Raw genomic sequence first — 19420 nt, forward strand, 5'->3', positions numbered from 1 at the left:
AATAAAGTCCTTTTTTTAAAAGAGCAGGAAATGAGGAAAAATATAACGAATAAATAGCATGGTACATTAAAATAGTAAAATAATCTAGGAAAATAAATTTAATTACATTAGTTATCACACAAATCTAAATGTTAAATGCCTCTGTTAAAAGACAGAGAATAAAAGCAAAGCAAAACAAAACATTCAGTTAAATATTTTTTACAAGAGGTCCTGGCCGGTTGGCTCAGTGGTAGAGCGTCGGCCTGGCGTGCAGAAGTCCCGGGTTCGATTACCGGCCAGGGCACACAGGAGAAGCGCCCATCTGCTTCTCCAACCCTCCCCCTTTCCTTCCTCTCTGTCTCTCTCTCCCCTCCCACAGCCGAGGCTCCATTGGAGCAGAGATGGCCCGGGCGCTGGGGATGGCTCCTTGGCCTCTGCCCCAGGCGCTAGAGTGGCTCTGGTCGCAACAGAGCGACACCCCAGAGGGGCAGAGCATCGCCCCCTGGTGGGCAGAGCATCGCCCTTGGTGGGCGTGCCGGGTGGATCCGGTGGGGCGCATGTGGGAGTCTGTCTGACTGTCTCTTCCCATTTCCAGCTTCAGAAAAATACAAAAAAAAAAAAAAAAAAAAAGGGTGGAAAAGGCTTAGTTCTAAAACCAAGCCCCAGGCTACAAAGATCCTGCCTGCCCACAGCCTGCCACCAACACACATTAATATCACCTGGGTGACGGCTTCCACGTGGGCAGCGCCATCTTTAATAAAGTGAGCCTAATATATATATTTTATCTGCTAACAGAGGTGAATACGGCTGGTGAGCTAGAAACCTTTGATTCTAGGAAACTCGGATGAGTCAGTGGCTTTGGGAGCCCTGAGTGGAAAGGGAAGTGTTTTCCCACTGTGTGTATTTCTTGCCCACTGGATGCAAGCTAGGATTAAAGGTAATGGCCCACCAGTTCTTGGCTCCATTGTTTCCTTGCCCACTGTCCAAATCAGATGCGAACCTGCATGGGCTGGGCGGCTGTGATGGTGGCCATGGCTACTGGCTTTACAATGCCTAATCAATAAGTGTTTATCTTCACCTCCTTTCAAAAACCAACAATAAAGGAAGGAAGAGTAGCAGTCTGCAGGAACAGATATAATGAAGGAAGAAAACCCTTTATAGCAGATGTCAACAAATTTGGAAAATGGAAAGTGAATCAACAGGGGAAAAACTAACTATTAACTGATAGGTAGAACAAAAGGTAGCTCCATTTTGCCCCTCCTCTCATTTTCACTAGGACTTTGCAGGTCACAGTGACCATAGCCTAACCCAAGAGGGATGGAGGTGGTTGAGGAACTCAATAGCTATAACAGCTTTCCGGTGTTCCTAATCGCAGACTGCCCCACCTAGATTACAAGGAGCAAAGTTCTACCAGCTCCCAAGCAATGCGCATGTCAGCAGAAACTCTCAAACCCTATAAATCCCCCAGACTCCCCCTCATCAGGGCTGGCACTTTTTTCGGCCTCAGCCCATCTGCACCCAAATGCGCTAATAAAGTCCACTGTTTACCTCCCTTAGTGTTGGGCAGATAAAATATATTATGCTCACTTTGTTAAAGATGATGCTGCCCACGTGGAAGCCCGTAGCCCAGGTGATATTAATGTATGTTGGGGGTGGGCTGTGGGCAGGCAGAATCCTTATAGCCTGGGGCTTGGTTTTAGGACTAAGCCTTTCTCACCCTTTTTGATGTGGGTGGTACAATCCCATCATGCCTCAGATAAGTGACTTTGTATTAGAGGCTTTCCTATTTTGTATATTGGATTAAAGGTTATAAATCTACACTATAAAGTGGGGCAGACTGGGAGCTTGCTCTCTCTTGGTTCCTGAGGTTAGCATTAGAGGAGAGAGCAGAGAGAGGCCATGTGGAGGAGGCCAGGACAAGCAGCCAAGATGGTGGAGTGATGAAAGAGAAGCCAGTTTGTGCAGAGTTTGTGCAGGGAGAAGGAAGGACATAGGGAACAGAGGTGAATAAGTCTGGTGAGCTAGAAACCTTTGATTCTAGGAAACACAGATAAGTCAGTAGCTTTGTGAGCACTGAATGTGTGGGTTTTGGAGCCCAGTGTGTGTTTTCACTTGCCTGCTGGGTGCAAGCTAGGATTAAAGATGATGGCCCACCAGTTCTTGGCTCCATTGTTTCATTACCGTCTGTCCGAATCTAATGCGAACCTTCATGTGAATGGCCACGATAGTGCCTGCTGGCTTTACATTTGGCCTCATGTGATTCCTATCAGCAAACCTAACTCTAATTGCCAGCAATACTGGGGACAAAGAGGTGTGACAGGTCAAAAAGAATCAAGGAATCTTCTTTCCATAAGAATTCTGGGTAAGCTTAGGAACTGAACATCCTGGCACCTCTGAAACCAGGTTGGTGGGATTAAACAAAGGACTATTTGAAAATCTGTCTAAAGAGCACTTAGACCCTCCCCCTCTTAATTTCCCCATTCCAATAGGGTAAAGAAAATAAACAGAAGAAGCTGAACCAAAACAGCTTCCAATTTGTGGATATAAAACAATGGAAGGAGTTAGTCAAGGAGGTGAAAATTAGGACTAAGTGCAAGTGTGCCTTTGGAATGCTGAGGCTTCCCCAGGCCCCTTCTCCTTTGGCTTCCAGAAGGCTGGCAGCCAAGTTCTATCTCCAGAAACCAGAAGGTTGGAAGATTCCTCTCTGAGTAACAATGAAGGACCCAAGAGAACAGCCCAACAGACATACTAATACTTGGTGATCCTGTCAGGTCACCATCTGATAATCCTATAGTGAGGTCCATTAATTAGCACCAATAAAGAACTCTCTATGGATTTTTAAGTTCTTCATTCTCAAATACAGACTAATAGCTACAAATCAGACATTTGACAAAAGGTACTAACATGAAAGATAGACCCAAACTACCAGAAAGAGACAATGCAAAGAGCAAAAGAAAACTAACAAAACAAAACAGTATTAATATCCTAAGAGAAATAAGATATTACTGAAAGGCAGAAACCGCATGCCAAATTGAAAACACGAGGCTAGTGTGTTCCAAAAGGAAAAGTTATTTTATTTTATAAGTGTCTGGGTGCAGGCAGGCTAAGACCAGCAAAGGATGCCAGCCCCGAAGAAGAGATGGGGCAGGAGTTAGGTGGATTCATCAAAGAACCTTCCATAAAGGAACCTTCCATCAAATAGCTTCTTCTGTTTGTGGTTGGGAGTGGCACCACAGTTCCTCAAAATTGTTTGCACCCTGATCCAATCGTCCCTTATCAACATCCAGCTGCAAGGGAGGTCTGAGCTGGATTACTGAGTAGACAGTCCTTCTTCCTCCTTCAGGCCTGCATTGTTCTTAAGAAAGATGGTGGCTGAGTAGCCATTTTATCTATCAATTACATTTAAAAAACAAGAATATCACTTATAAAAAAACATTAGAGAACATTGAAAAACTGTCAGAAATAAAAACATAAAAACAAAATAATTTTTCTTTCAAAGTAATGGAAGATAAAGTTGAAACTTCTAAAAAGGCAAATTACAAAATAGAAAAAAGCAAAGATAAGTGACTAGGAGGTGGCGCAGTAGATAGAGTGTTAGACTGAGATGCAGAGGACCCAAGTTCGAAATTCCGAGGTTGATAACTTGAGCATAGGCTAATCTGGCTTGATCATGGGCTCACCAGCTTAAGCATGGGGTGACGGACTTGAGTGTGGGATCACAGACATGACCCCATGGTCACTGGCTGGAGCCCAAGGTTGCTGGCTTGAAGCCCAAGGTTGCTGGCTTGAGCAAGGGGTCCCTGGCTCAGCTGTAGCCCCCGGGTCAAGGCACATATGAGAAAGCAATCATTGAACAACTAAGGTGACACAACTGTTGGGCAGATAAAATATATTATGCTCACTTTGTTAAAGATGGCGCTGCCCACGTGGAAGCCCGTCGCCCACGGGATATTAGTTGCCCTTCTTGCTTGGGATGGGCATAATTATATTAATGTGTGTTGGGGGAGGGCTTTTGCACCAAAAGGTTTTAAAAGGAGAGATCATGTTGTTCCAGGGAAGAGGGATTACTTTCTAGGAGGAGAGTAGAGAGGAGAGCAGATAAAGGCCACGCGGAGCAGAGGAGAAGCAGCCAAGATGGTGGAGTCCTGAAGGAGAAGCCAGTTTGTGTAGAGAGAAGAAGCTGGGGAACAGAGGTGAATAAGGCTAGTGAGCTAGAAACCTTTGATTCTAGGAAACTCAGATAAGTCAGTAGCTTTGTGAGCACTGAATGAGTGGGTTTTGGAGCCCAGAGCGTGTTTTTACTTGCCTGCCGGGTGCAAGCTAGGATTAAAGGTAATGGCCCACCAGTTCTTGGTTCCATTGTTTCATTACCATCTGTCCGAATCTAATGTGAATCTGCATGGGCCAGGCGGCTGCGATGGTGGCTGTGGCTACTGGCTTTGTAGCAACAAAGAATTGATGCTTCTCATCTCTCTCCCTTCCTGTCTATCAGTCTCTATCTGTTCCTCTCTCTGTCTCTCTGTCTCATTGTCTCTTTCTCTCTCACTAAAGAAAAAAAGATAAAAAAGAAATGAGAGAATAAAACAGGTCCAACATTCAAGCAATGAGGGTTTGAAAAAGAGGAAGTAGGAAAAAAAATTGGAGAAAATAAATTGATCAGAGAGTTACCAGGCAAGCTCCCAGAACTGAAAGACAAGTTTCCAGGCTGAAAGGCCTATTGAATACCTACATAATTATTAGAAAATGTAGGTATTTTCTAATAAATACCTACATTTATTAGAAAATAAATAAATAAATGATATACTTGGCCCACACAAGTATATCATTGCAAAGTTTGAGAAGATCAGGTGTAAGGCCTGTAGCCACGGCCACCATCACAGTCACCTGGCCCATTCAGGTTCACATTTGATTTGGACATACGGTAATAAAACAATGAAGTCAGGAACTGGTGAGCCATTACCTTTAATCCTAGCTTGCACCTGGTGGGTGAGAAATACACACAGTGAGGAAACAATTCCCTTTCCATTCAGGGCTCCCAAAGCCACAGACTCATCCAAGTATTCCTAGAATCAAAGGCCCCACCAGCCTTATTCACCTCTGTTCTCCATCTCCTTCTATGCACAAACTGCACAAACTGGCTTCTCCTTCAGCACTCCACCATCTTGGCTGCCTCTCCTCTGCAGTGCTGATGGCAGGATCTGAGCGAGAGTGCCCCCCGTCTGCCTCATTCTATAGTGTAGAAATTAAAGCCTCTAAACCAATATACAAGTAAGGAAGTCTCTGGTACAAAGCCACTCATCTGAGGCATAAATGGATTCCTCATAAGAGTGCACCACCCCACATCATGCAACAGTCAAGGGTGTGGGGAAAAGTTTAGTTTTGAGAAGATCTTAGTATTAAAAGGGTAAGAAAGGCTTAGTTTTAAGACTTTAAAATTTAGGCTATAAGGACCTTGCCAGCTTACAGCCTGTCTCCTACACCCAATGCAAACTATAAGCGAGCAAACATATTTCATATTTACAAACTTTTTTGACTAACACCAGGGATAAAGAGATCTTAGTTTATTTAAAAAGAAAAAAAAATTATTTAAAGAGGAAAAAAAATCATATAAAGAGATCAAGATCATAAGTGATCAATGCCTTTAAACATTCTATGAGAAAACATTTTCCAAAGAAAATATTTTAGACTTCTCCATGAAGTCTAAAGAACATTGAAGACATTACAAGATATATAGTCACAAAACAATTTTCCTTTTGAGTGCCCTTTATCACATACTGCTAGAGAATACGCAAACCCAAATGAAGGAATAAGCCAAGAAAGAAGACATGGTTTAGAGATTCAGTGACCAAAATCAGGATTATAGATGAGAAGTCTTAGAAACATAAAAATGCAGCTGGCCTAGAAACTAACAAGTTCAGGATAGAAGGCTCAGAGGGATTAAAATAAATAATAAAATTAAAAATATATTTTTTAATTAATATTTTTTAAAAAGTGGAAGATAGATTGCTTAATATGGATGACATTATCAGAGGGTTTGGAGAAAAAAAACTAGTTTTACCTAAATAGAAAATTAATAAAAAAATTGAACCAGTGGCAAACTCTAGGGGAACTGCAGTTATATAAGAAGGAAAAAGTTGTACAACAAGAAACAATGATAGTGTACTCTGTAGCTCAGTTGTGAACAGTATTTTTTTGGCACAGCATAAACCTAGAAGTGTGATGTGTGTTTACAGATGGGTACATATGGTATGACATAAGAGAACCAGGCCTTCATCTCCTATAGGAGGAAGTCACAGGAGACTGTCTAAAATTGAAGTAAAAACAAGGATAACAATATATACACTATTCTTTTTATTTTTCTGATTTCAGAGAAAAAGAAGCATTAATTTGTTGTTCCATTTATTTATGCATTCATTGGTTAATTCTTGTATGTACTCTGGCCAGGGATCAAACCTGCAACCATGGTGTATTGAGATGATGGTCTACCTAACCTAATTGAACTACCCAGTCAGGGCCAAATTACAGTATACTATTTATAAGTCTGGAGGTACATGCAGATGAAACAACTAAAAGAGTTCAAAGAGGTTGTTTTGGGTCTAGGAATAAGGGAGTCTGGGAGGCCTTACAGAATTATTTGACTTTTATAACTCTATATCTTGTATTATTTAATAAAAATTTAAATATTCATTTTTAAAAATCAAGTAGCATTTCCATATACCAGCAGCAATCAAGCATAGATTGTATAAAGCCTGACCAGGCAGTTGCACAGTGGTTAGAGCATCAGACTGGGATGCGGAGGACCCAGGTTTGAGACCCTGAGGTTGCCAGCTTGAGTGCGGGCTTATCTGGTTTAAGCAAAGCTCACCAGCTTGGACCCAAGGTCGCTGGCTCGAGCAAGGGGTTACTTGGTCTGCTGTAGCCCCAAGGTCAAGGCACATATGAGAAAGCAATCAATGGACAACTAAGGTGTCGCAACGAAAAACTGATGATTGATGCTTCTCATCTCTCTCCGTTCATGTCTGTCTGTCCCTATTTATCCCTCTCTGACTCTCACTCTGTCTCTGTTAAAAAAAAACAAGTCCTGCCTTTGTGGCTTTCAAATTTTAGTTGAATTGATAGGCAAAGAAATAAATCACAACACAACATGGTAAGTGCTTGTAAAGCCAGTAGCCACGGCCACCATCACAGCCACCTGGCCCATGCAGGTTCAGATTAGATTCGGGCAGATGGTAATGAAACAATGGAGCCAAAAAATGGTGGGCCATTAGCTTTAATCCTAGCATGCACCCGGCAGGCAAGTGAAAACACACACTGGGCTCCAAAACCCACTCATTCAGTGCTCACAAAGCTACTGACTTATCCGAGTTTCCTAGAATCAAAGGTTTCTAGCTCACCAGACTTATTCACCTCTGCTCCCCATCTTCTCTCTGCACAAACTGGCTTCTCCTTCAGCACTCCACCATCTTGGCTGCTTCTCCTGGCCTCCTCCACGTGGCCTTTATTTGCTCTCTTCTCTATATTAATCTCAGGAACCGAGAGAGCAAGCTCCCACTTTATAGTGTAGAAATCAAAACCTTTAATCCAATATACAAACAAGGAAGTCTCTGATACAAAGTCACTTATCTTAGGCATAACAGGATTTCTCATGAGAGTGCACCACCCCACATTATGCAATCAGTCAAGGGTGTGGGGAAAAGCTTAGTCTTAAAACTAAGCTTTAGGGTATAACCATCCTGCCTGCTTACGAGCGAACATATATATCATATTTACAAACTTACTTGACCAACAGTGCTAAAATTGAGCCATTATTTAGGAAGATGTTTGTGAGAAATAAATAAATTAGTTTGGTAGACACAAAATTTGAACAGCCATACAAACGCCCAGGTTAAAGTAAGATTCTGAGGCCATCATAAATGAAAAGGCTATTATTGAGGACAATAATTTGGAAGAAAAAAAACCCACCCTCGGTAGTATCAGGATTTTAGGGCCCACTGAAAAATGAAAACCCCTTTTAGAGAAACAGGAAGAAATGTAACAGAATGATGAAATCCAGAGAAATCAGCACCCTTGATACTAAGAGGGTTTTGAGAAATAGGACATGATCCTAGGAATGAGCTGAGATGGATATATGGAACTTATTTAATGGCATACTGAAGCAATCTGAAGACCTGTAGTAGATTTAAAAATTACTCGTTATAACTTTTTAGAAGATTGTGAAATCATCAAAATGCACATAAAACACGTTTTAATATACTATATGATATAGGCTGTCCATAGTACCATTTTTCTTTCTTTGAATTCTCAGGTATGGTTTGGAAAGGCAAGAACTCCGTAACATTAACAAATTCAATAAAAAGTAAATATACAGGAAAAAAAGAAGTAGGGCATGATCTATAGCACCAAAAACCTGGAAAGAGTCTACTAGTGTGAGGATTAAAAACGGGCTTGAATTTGGCAATTCTGAAGGCATTTGAGGCCTTAGGGGTCAGTTTCAGAGTTAGAGGCATGAATACAGTTGTAATGGGCTGAGAATTCAATGAGACTTAATGGAATGTAGAGAAAGTGAATATAGACCACTTTTTAAGAAGTTAGGAGTTAAGCCTGACCCGGCGGTGGCAGAGTCAATAATGGAGCATCGAACTGGGATGCGGAGGACCCAGGTTTGAGACCCCGAGGTTGCCAGCTTGAGTGCGGGCTCATCTGGTTTAAGCAAAGCTCACCAGCTTGGACCCAAGGTCACTGGCTCGAGCAAGGGATTACTCAGTCTGCTGAAGGCCCGCGGTCAAGGCACATATGAGAAAGCAATCAATGAACAACTAAGGTGTCGCAATGAAAAACTGATGATTGATGCTTCTCATCTCTCTCTGTTCCTGTCTGTCTGTCCCTATCTGTCCTTCTCTCTGACTCTGTCTCTGTAAAAAAAAAAAAAAAGAAAAGAAAAAGAAAAAAAAAGTTAGGAGTTGAAAGACAACCACTTAGGAAAGTTTGTTTTCTTTTTGTTTCATTTTTGTTTATGTTCTTACAAGCAAAAGTTTATTTAGAAAGTCAGAGAGGTAAAATAAGTGAGCGACGAAGAAGTGAGCCAGGTGGGCTGCAGGGGCTCAGGAAACAAGTCACAGAATGAGACGAAGGGCCCTTATAGCCTAGGAGAAAGAAAAGCAGAGAGACACATCTAAAGGAAGGAGGCAAGGTGGCAAGAGAGAGAGAGCGCGCGCTGTTTTATTTCATTTTTGACAAAGCTAGGTGTAAAGTACCTTTGTAGACTGTGAAGAAGACTTCCACAAAGGGTGAAGAAGTAAAAACCGGAAGAGAGAGGGCTACATTGGTGCACCTAGATTCCCCAAGGGGAAGAAAGAAGTGAGGAAGGGGTGACACAGGAGAGGGAGAATGACTCCTCCTCATCAGATAACATTCGGGGGGCAGGAGGCAGGTCCCTTCCGAAGCAAAGGGTTGGGAGATAAGAGCTGTGATGCTGAGTCAAGGCCTGCCCTTTCGGAGACAAGCGATTACTCTTTCTGCCTTAAAGAAAAGGATATTTAAACAAGAGAGAAATTAGAGACAAGCATAGAGAACTTGATGATTAGGGAGATGGATTTTATCTATTCCCCAGTGGCAGGAAAAGTGGTTGGGAGCTATGGGGCTAGCACAGATAATAGGGTGGTGGCAGCAGCAAGGAGATAAGGGCTGGACAGGGGTGATGAGTTCGGCAGTCCCTGTCAAGCCTGTGAAAGAACAGCAGAGGAAAAGGACAAAGAGAAGGACTGGGAGAACGGACGGGGTTTGGAAAAGCAACATCCCTGGAGAAATAAACCCCTCTTTTGCCTCTCTCTCTAATGGATAAAACCTCTCAAATTCCCTTGTGTCCTATGTTGACCTCCTAAGCTTCAATGACAAAGACCACTGACAAAAATGTTGTGTAGTATAAATAATAACAGCTTTATTATTCTCCCAGCTCCACTGGGGCAGAGAAAAGTAGCAGACGGTCTCTGGGAAGAACAAATGTTAGTGCTGCCCAGTCCAAAATGCAACCCGGCCACATTGCTCTGGGCCTCTGAAGGGGAAGGAGAAACTGCCCAATCTCAAGTTTCTTTAAAAACAAGCAAACAAAAAAACAAAAAAAAACCCAAGCCACTAATTTAAAGAGAAGTAGAAGTAAAGCCAGCTACCAAAATGCAGTAAGAGCCTTTCTTCTTGACCACATCTTTCCTATTGCTTTACTTCATACAGCTGCTCATCTACATTTCTTTATAGTAAAAGAATTCACAAATCAAAAATCTCGAAATAGGCCCTGCCAGCAGCTCAGTGGATAGAGCATCAGCCTAGCATATGGATGTCTCAGGTTTGACTCCTGGTCAGGGCACACAGGAGAAGCAACCATTTGCTTCTCTCCCTCTTCCCCTCCTGCAGCCAGTGACTCAACTGGTTCGAACAAGGCCCCGGGCCCTGAGGATAGCTTGGGTTGGTCCAAACATGTCAGCCTCAGGCACTAAAAATAGCTCGGTACTAGAGCATCAGCCTGAGACAGGGTTGCCAGGTGGATCCCAGTAGGAGTGCGTGTGAGAGTCTGTCTCACTATCTCCCCTCTTCTCACCTAAAAATAAAAACAAACTCAAAATAAACTCCCACCTCTTGTCAAACATTTGGGAGAGGGTAGGCAAACTCTAGTAGTTAAAAATTTATAAGGGGTTATGATCATTCAAGGAAAGAAAAATCAGGCTGAGAAGGTGAAGGAAATGTAGTAAGAAAGAAAACAAACTTTTTAACTACAGCTTTTTAGAAAGACACGGGAATGAAAGAGCAAGGGGATTTTTTTTAAACATCTGTTTTCACTAGGAACGATTTCTGCATGCTGTTTTATGAGACAAAAAGAAAAGAAGGAAGGAAGGAAGGAAGGAAGGAAGGAAGGAAGGAAGGAAGGAAGGAAGGAAGGAAGGGAGGGAGGGAGGAAGGGAGGAAAGAAGGAAAGAAGGAAGGAAGGAAGGAAGGGAGGAAGGGAGGAAAGAAGGAAGGAGAAAGAGAGGAAATAAAAAAAATACAAGCTGAAAAGGAGCTAATATATTTCTCCTGGGCCAGGAAATAGGCATATGTAGTTAGGTTCTCAGGTCAATGAGAAACAAAGACTAGAGCTGATTATAACTTGCAGTTATAGAGGCTAGAAGTCTGAAATTAATGTAGGGGAACTCTTCTGGGGGCTGAGAGAAGGACCTGTAACGGGCCTCTGTGCTCGGCTTGTAGACGGTCATCTTCTTTCCATGTCTCCTCACACAGTCTTCCCTCCAAGTCTATCTCTATGGCCAAATTTACCCTTTATTTAAGGACAGCAGCCATATTGGATTAGGTCCCACCCTAATGACATTGCTTTAACTAATTACATCTGCAACAACCCTATTTCCAAATAAGGTAACATTCTAAGAACTGAGAGTTAGGATTTCAACATATGAATTTGGGGGAGAGATATGACTCAACCCATAACAACAGCTAATATTTATTTCACTCTTACTGGGTGCCAGGCTCTGTGCATATATATTTCATATAATCCTCTTAATCATTTTTATTAATGAGAAAAATGAGGCACAGAGAAGTTAAGTCATTTGCCCAAGATCAAACAGCTGGTAAGTAATGGAGCTAGGATTTCAGAACTTGGTCCCTATGGGTCTAGAATACTAACCACTACGCTTTACTCATATATAATAAGACAGTATTCCACCCATTCATATATCTTTGTAATATAAGCAATAAATAAATACCCAAGCGAATAAATGAATGAAGTACCTGAGTGCAGAATGAACAAACTTGGCGGGTGGTTCAGAATTTCTATACAGTGAGGTAGGGCCATTGTCCAAAGCACCCAGCAGGTTACCAGTAGCATCTTTAAGTCCAGGGTGAATGCTAAGTGGCATCGAGCAGAGAGCACACAGGCTTTGAAGTCCAACAAAGATATATAGCACAGAAAAAATTACCAAAAATCCCAAAGCCATCTCTGCCATAGTGCATCCCCTGTGCCTCATGGACAATGACATTACAACTGCAGCCATTCAAGAAAGGGCCTCTCAGGCTGTAGACCAGGCAAAAGACCTACAAGGTGATAGACTAAATTTACACAATATTTTAGGGCCTGGCAGGTTGGCTCAGTGGTAGAGCATTGGCCTGGCGTGTGGAAGTCCCGGGTTCGATTCCCGGTCAGGGCACACAGAAGAAGTGCCCATCTGCTTCTCCGCCCCTCCCCCTCTCCATTCTCTCTATCTCTTTCTTCCCCTCCTGCAGCCAAGGCTCCCTGGAGCAAAGTTGGCCTGAGTGCTGAGGATGGCTCCATGACCTCTGCCTCAGGCGCTAGAATGGTTCCCGCTGCAATAGAGCAAGGCCCCAGATGGGCAGAGCATTGCCCCCTAGTGGGCTTGCCAGGTGGATCCCGGTCAGTAGCATGCGGGAGTCTGTCTCTCTGCCTCCCTGCTTCTCACTTCAGAAAAAAAAAAAAGTTTAAATAAATAAAATTTACACAATATTTGGAAACATGTTTTATATGTTTGCTCTTCTAGGTATAGTTGATTTAGTGGTACATTGTACCTCTTCTGGTAGCTTTGCCTTCTTGTGTTCTTGTTCTTTTAATTGTGGTAATATATATATAATATATAATATACCATTTTAACCATTTCTAAGTGAACAGTTCTCTGGCATCATGTACTTTCTCACTGTTGTGCAACCATCCCCATTATCCATCTCCAGAACTTCTTCATCATGCCAAACTGAAACTCTATACCTGTTTACAAACTAAGTTCCCATTTTCCACTTCCTCCAGCATCTGGTAACCATTATTATATGTTTTGTTTCTATGAGTTTGACTACTCTTGGTTACTCATGTAGGTAAAATCTTACAAAATTTGTCCTTTTCCATCCGACTTATTTCATTAAACATAACATTTTCATGATTCACCTATATTGTAGCATGTGCCAAAATTTCCTTCTCTTTTGAGGCTGAATAATATTCCACTGTATGGATATACCACATTTGGTTTATCAATTTATCCATCACCAGACACTTGAGTTGCTTCCACCTTTTGGCTATTGTGAATAATGCTGCTGCTATGAACATGGGTGCATAAATGTCTGTTAGAATCCCTCCTTGTAATTCTTTTGAATGATCAGAAGTGGAATTGCTGATCTTATGGTAATTCCACGTTTAATGCCTTCATTGTATTTTGCTCACATGTAATGTTGTAACCATTGTAAATGTTGTAAGCAGATGATTTCTTGCAATGTGCTGGGTGAGGTGAAGACAACTGATGTTTCTAAATGCTTTAGACAACTGAAAGTCACCTCAGTGTTTTCTAAGTCTGGCCGTGTGCACTATACTACTAAGAGAGATGAAACGCTCAGAGCTAAGGATGGCCTGTGCAGATGAAGGAAGTCAGTCTGTTGAAAACAAACTGCTTAATAATCTAGAACAGTGCCCGCCCCGGCAGCGCATAAACTAAAATTGGGACGATACAGAGAAAATTAGCAAGGCCCCTGCACAAGGATGACACACAAATTTGTGAAGGGTTCCATATTTTATCTTCTAGTATCTGTGGGTGGGATACTGAGGCTGGTCAGGGCCCTCCCAGCCTCAAACCCCATTTTTAAGTCCTCTTTCAAAAAAAAAAAAAAGGAAAATGGAACAATCAAATGGTCCACTGTAGTGTGCTACTTCCTTTTGTATTAATGTCATCAACTTAAACAAAAGGTATTTCTCAAGTGCTGTCAAACAGCCCCACTCTTGGGCCATGGACTGTCCCTTTTGGGGTTCTCTGTACATTGCTGAGCGCCCAGCGCATAGAAAGTACTCAGCATCTTGGTTGGTTTCCTGTTCACAGGTCATAAGGTGAACACACAACCTAGAAAAGGAAAAAACATGTACTGCTTTAGACAAACAAGTTAATGGACACGATCACTCATTAAGTCCTAAGTAGCATCCAAATTAGTTTATAATCATGGTTTCGATGTAGGAGAAATCAACCTGTCCCATTGGACTATTTAAAAATTCAGAACTGGACTTTAAATGTTCCACGAACATTTCTATAACTAAACCATTGACCTTCTAAAAAAAGAATGAAACCATCAAAGTAATCTGAATAAATCTTTCATTTCATCCTCCCTGTAATGGGTCAGATAAAGAAAAAAGACATCTGAAGGTCTGGAGGAAATGAATGACACCCTCACAGAGGAGAGGGAAGATCTGAACGTCACTAATGCACAGAGAAGGCTTCCTCGCTTTCTGAGGGCTGAGTGCAGCCGGGCGCCCTCTCCTTCAGAGCAGCACACTCTCTAGAAGTCACTGACAGTTGCAAACACAGGAGGATGTCTATGTACATCAGCTTCGGTTTAGTTTTATAAATATTTACATAAACTTTATGAGACATATAGGTATCCTACATGTCTTTATAAATGCTATATGTCATCATACATTCACAAGTTTTTTTATGCATGCTAACATAAAATTAGAAAAGTTCCCAACTAGTGGATAACAGAAGACTAAGGTCAAATTCTCCATAATTCGGCCCTGGCCGGTTGGCTCAGCGGTAGAGTGTCGGCCTGGCGTGCGGGGGACCCGGGTTCGATTCCCGGCCAGGGCACATAGGAGAAGCACCCATTTGCTTCTCCACCCCCTCCCTCTCCTTCCTCTCTGTCTCTCTCTTCCCCTCCCGCAGTGAAGCTCCATTGGAGCAAAGATGGCCCGGGCGCTGGAGATGGCTCCTTGGCCTCTGCCCCAGGCGCTAGAGTGGCTCTGGTCGCGGCAGTGCGACGCCCCGGAGGGGCAGAGCATCACTCCCTGGTGGGCAGAGCGTTGCCCCTGGTGGGCGTGCCGGGTGGATCCTGGTCGGTTGCATGTGGAGTCTGACTGTCTCTCCCCGTTTCCAGCTTCAGAAAAGTACAAAAAAAAAAAAAAAAGTACAAAAAAAAAATTCTCCATAATTCTCCATTTACTCTAAACCTAGAAGATGACTTTTTGAGGAAAACAACAAATGCTTCATATAAAATAAGTTTTTATGTGAAGATTTTTCTGAATAAATCTCCTATGTAGAGAAAAGAATATATTTATGAAACAAATGCCATCCAAGGAGCTCTACACATTCAAAGAACAAGAGTTGTGAGGTAGAAAGAAAAAAAATTCACCCGACTTCATACTAAGAGGCTCTAGTTACTCTGGAGAAAGACCCGTGGAGACGGTAGCCCAGGAATACAGGATGAAGGTACAAATGGACACGTACACTGGGTGGTTGAGCAACCCACAAAGTAAGAGTAAATTTAGAACTCCTGATGTTTGCATGACAGTCCGGATCTAGTGAATTTTTCATGGCAACTAGGTTATATTTTAATTTATTATTAATATTTTTTTTGCATTTTTCTGAAGCTGGAAACAGGGAGATACAGTCAGACAGACTCCCGCATGCGCCCGACCAGGATCCACCCGGCACGCCCACCATGGGGCGATGCTCTGCCCACCAGGGGACGATGCTCTGCCCCTCCGGGGCGTCGCCATGTTGGGACCAGAGCCACTCTAGCGCCTGAGGCAGAGGCCACAGAGCCATCCCCAGTGCCGGGGCCATCTTTGCTCCAATGGAGCCTTGGCTGCGGGAGGGGAAGAGAGAGACAGAGAGGAAAGCGCGGTGGAGGGGTGGAGAAGCAAATGGGCGCTTCTCCTGTGTGCCCTGGCCGGGAATCGAACCCGGGTCCTCCGCACGCTAGGCCGACGCTCTACCGCTGAGCCAACCGGCCAGGGCCAGGTTATATTTTAAAGAAAATGTATCCTTTTCTTTATACTCACATGGTTCCATTATGGTTCCAAAGAATACATAGTGAAAAGTATTTCTCCTTCCCACCCATCTCTCTGTCCCGCTTCACCTCCGTGAAGCCCACCAGTATTATCAGCTCCTTGTGTAAACCAGCCAAATATTTGGATGCAAGTTCAGAAACGCCAACGGCATTTCCAGATGCCAAAGTAAATGGGATGGAGCCATAAGGGAGTATTTTCCGGGGAGCATTTTCGTCTTTTCCCCTCACACCTGCTTCAAAGCAGGAAACCTCCAGGCTCTCAGTCTTTTATCCTGAACTTGCAGGGAATTTTACAAAGGAGTTCCTTTTTCAATGATCAGCCAATTCTTTAAAAGCCCCAAATAAGTAAACTAAATTAAAGGGGGGAAAAACAGATTAAAAATATATGTGATAAAAAGCAGTGCCACCCTGGCAGGCTCGCTCAGTGGTAGAGCGTCGGCCCAGCGTGTGGAAGTCCTAGGTTCGATTCCTGGCCAGAGCACACAGGAGAAGCGCCCATCTTCTTCTCCACCCCTCCCCCTCTCCTTCCTCTCTGTCTCTCTCTTCCCCTCCTGCAGCCAAGGCTCCACAGGAGCAAAGTTGGCTCAGGCACTGAGGATGGCTTCATGGCCTCTACCTCAGGTGCCAGAATGGCTTCGATTGCAGCAGAACAACGCCCCAGAGGGGCCAAGCATCGCCCCTGGTGGGGCATGCCGGGTGGATTGCGGGAGTCTGTCTGCCTCAACCCCCCCCCCCCCCCCCCCCCCCGCTCAACTTCTCACTTTGGAAAAATACCAAAAAAAAAGTGCCTATCACATAATAATCACTAAGAAGTGATTGTGATGTAGCTCTAAGATGTGACACACCTGGGTTCAAATGTTGGCTGCCACTTACCGGGGGTGACCGAGTCTTGCTTCACTCCTTTATAAAAGGGTGAGGTTTTACACACCCTCACATTTCTGCTGTTATGTTTTTGGAATTAAATGAGACAATATATGTGAAGTGGATAGAATTCCTGATATGTTTTAAATGCTTTGTAAATGACAGCTATCATTATTGCTGCCATGAGTGATTCGGAAGCTCCTATATACTTTTGGTCCCAGAGATCATTTGGAGATTTGGTCCCCCGAGGGCACCCCAGGCTGTCACTGAAACACCTCTAAGCTTGCACCAATGTGGGGGGAAGTGACAATCGACACGGGCTTATGGCTGTTTGACATCATCCTCTGCGACATTACTGAAGCAACGTCAACTTCCTCTGTACAGAGAGGGAAAAATTCGCACCCCAAACCGACATCGACAAAGCAATCCTGACAATCAGGGAGGGGAAAAAAATCCAACTTTTCTACAATGAATAGTAAATATTTTGCTTTGAAGTTTTTTTCATGCTGTGCTCAGAGAAACAAGAGAATATACCGAGTACCCCACAAATACACCAAAAAAAAAAAAAAAAGAACATTAAAATGTTGATTCTTGAGGCATCAAAGTTGTTACGTTGATCACTGTAACAACTATACACCTGGATTCAGTGGAGCCTGGGTCAAAGGCCAGCTTCTTTCATCTACAAAATGCGGAAAACCATGAGCAGGAATGTCTCCAAGCATTACCGTGTGAAAGGGAACACAGGAGCCTCTGCACTGCTCAGCTGCTGGGTAGAAGTTGTTGTTATACTTTGTAGCACAAGGGCTGTGACAGCATTGAACTGCGAAGGAGTCACAACACCAGGCTTTACAGCACCAGTGCAGCCTCGGCACGGTCCTCAGGCCCTACATCCTGGGTCCTGTGCCCAATGAGGGGGGTTTACAAGTTGCTGTTTAGCACCTTCGTTGGGATATTTTTACACCATGTTGTTGACTTTCCTGATAAGAAAAAACAAGAATGCTGAAAAACCTCTTCTGGGCCAAAATTTAAAATAAGAAAATGTAATCACATTAGGTTTTCTCTTTTTAAGTGGCAATGTTTAAAATCTCTTCTGTGTCAATGACGAACAAAAAAAAAATCTTACTCCTAAAAATGACTCTTTCAAAGAACATCAGGGTTAGTTTGTGAGTGGCACGTTTTTAAAACATTTAATCAGTGATCTGAATATATGTCAACACCTTCTGGCGGTGTGCTATAAAATGTGAACCTTGTCAACAGCAACAGAAAAAGGTGACACACTTGGGACACAGAGCTTTTATGCTGACACACAGTAATAATATAATTTTAAAATTTATCATCTGTTTAGCTGCAAGCAACGACAATTAATCTTTTTGACAATTCATACAATGCATTAAATAACACCTGGGAAGAAAAACGACACATTCTAATTTTTACTTTTATCATCTTCCAGGGCTTCATGGCTATAAATGCATAGAAAGCCACAAACAATAAATTTTGTGATTGGGATTAAAATGTTAGCAAAAAAGTATTTCTCTTGTCACCTCATGCCCCTCCTTGCCCCAGTTAATAAAATTACTTAACACGAGAACTGTAAGTGAGAGCAAGTCCCAGGGGAACCATGGGCCTCCGAGGGTTCATTTCTGTCACGTCAAATGACATTTTATTCCCAAATCATTTAACCTATGACTTCGCATGACTACTTATAGCCTGAACGGAATTCTGGTAGGGGCCCAGAAATGACACTAATTCCTCTACTTGAAATTCCATCAAGGCATGACCATCCTGAGCCCATCTGGCACCAGGAATTGAAAAAATACAGCCAGGCACACTGTCTTCAAAATGGTCAGAAGCATGTGAATACGTAAGTGTTGTATGCATTGGTGTTTCATGTGTCCTGTGAGGCTTCATAAGATTTCCTGTTAAACCACATTAACATTCTTAATTAATCTTTTTCCTATTAACATTAAACCAAATGCATGGGGCTAAATACTCCTGCCAACCCAGTGGCCTGCTAACTCTGAGATTTATTTATTTATTTTTATTTTTTTATTCATTTTTAGAGAGAGAGGAAGGAGAGAGAGAGAGGAAAGAGATAGAGAGAACAGGGGGAGGAGCAGGAAGCATCAACTCCCATATGTGCCTTGACCAGGCAAGCCCCGGGTTTCAAACCAGCAACCTCAGCATCCCAGGTCGATGCTTGATCCACTGCGCCACCACAGGTCAGGCAACCCTGAGATTTAAAAAGCCGTGGGTTAAAACAGAGGCACCATCAGCACAAAAGATCCGAGTAAGACTAAATATCACAAGCCAGTGACATTTGGAGACGAAATGAAATAGGAAGGTTGTTCCAAATCCCACCCACTATCTGCACACCTCTCTACAACCAGCCTTCCAAGACTCTGTACCCATTTTACAGATAAGGAAACTTAAGTGCTGCAATCACAATTCAGGGGTTCTTCAAATCCACATCCAAATTCCCTGTGTTTTCTATTGTCACACACCTTAAACATCAACTAGGACTCAAAACTAAGAAGGCAGATCAAATGAGTTAGGGCATTAGCGTATAATGGCCATGGTCTGGCAAAGTACCAGCAGCAGAAATACATAGAGAGGATAGGATCAGAAAGCTACATAGGTCATAAAATACAGATGTGTACATCTATGGGAAAAATAAAGGTTTAATACATGTATACTCTCTTCTTTTCTCATCTTTCTTATCATCCTTTCCTTTTTCTTTCCTGCTCATGTCTGGGCCTCCTAGGAAGTGATC

At 42.8% G+C, this 19420-nt stretch overlaps 1 protein-coding gene and 1 non-coding gene across 3 annotated transcripts in view; one reads left to right on the forward strand and one right to left on the reverse strand.

Moving 5' to 3' along the window:
- The window catches only part of CLYBL (citramalyl-CoA lyase), a 270259-nt gene that overhangs the window by 158390 nt on the left and 92449 nt on the right, over nt 1-19420 (reverse strand). The window lies entirely within an intron of this gene.
- LOC136309741 (U6 spliceosomal RNA) lies at nt 13426-13530 on the forward strand. The gene has a single exon (XR_010726391.1). It is a non-coding gene; the product is annotated as a U6 spliceosomal RNA (small nuclear RNA).

This window comes from Saccopteryx bilineata, chromosome 6, assembly GCF_036850765.1.
Source record: "Saccopteryx bilineata isolate mSacBil1 chromosome 6, mSacBil1_pri_phased_curated, whole genome shotgun sequence".
In the NCBI taxonomy this organism is placed as follows: domain Eukaryota; kingdom Metazoa; phylum Chordata; class Mammalia; order Chiroptera; family Emballonuridae; genus Saccopteryx; species Saccopteryx bilineata.